Genomic DNA, 776 nt, shown 5'->3' with positions numbered 1-776 from the left:
GGAGGCAGAGGACCAGGACGAGGAGACTAGAGATGCGGCGGCGGCGGATGGAGGAAGGAGATTGGGGCAGTAGTGTTTTAGGTTTAGCTTTTATATACACGAAACGTTTAGGGCTTTAGGTGGGCTTTTGGCGGGCTTGCGGGGTTGTACTGGGCCGTTCATGACGATTTTTGATACTGTCATGGGAAATCCGTCATGCATTAACAGGTTTCTTGTAGTGTAGGCCGAGTGGGCTTTGCCCGGCGACCTACGCCGGCGGCGGCGAGGAGGGGTGGAGGAGGGAGGAGGGGCAAGGGGCGGCAGATCTGGGCTCCACCCGGCCGCCCGCGGGGACGGCGCGAGGAGAGCAGAGGAGAGGAGAGGCGTGGAGAGTGCAGGGTGAATACTGAAGCAAACCCAAACTAGGCGAGCTAGCTGGTGCTGGAGTCCAGAGCTCACCGACTAGACTACTTGCTAGAAGCATCTGTTGGTAGTTTTGTGCATGAATAAAAAGGCAGCTTTATACGGTGTGTCCTACATGGCAGCAGTACACCATGTAATGTGTGGAGCAGCATAAAATCAAACACAGATGGGTAAGCATGAGCTATATCCCACGAGGACCACGCAAGTGCAAGGGATAGTCCGGAGACATTGTATTGTCGTAGAAACGGAACTAATCATTTCCCTTGTTCTAATGAAAAATGAAGGAACTGATTTTTCTTTAGATTTTTTTTTTAAAAAGCAATGTGGTTCATATTTGTTTTTTTTAGATTATTTTAGTAGAATAGGAAAAAACT

This window comes from Triticum aestivum, chromosome 3B (genome assembly GCF_018294505.1).
Source record: "Triticum aestivum cultivar Chinese Spring chromosome 3B, IWGSC CS RefSeq v2.1, whole genome shotgun sequence".
In the NCBI taxonomy this organism is placed as follows: Eukaryota; Viridiplantae; Streptophyta; class Magnoliopsida; order Poales; family Poaceae; genus Triticum; species Triticum aestivum.
This window is presented reverse-complemented; position numbering follows the sequence as displayed.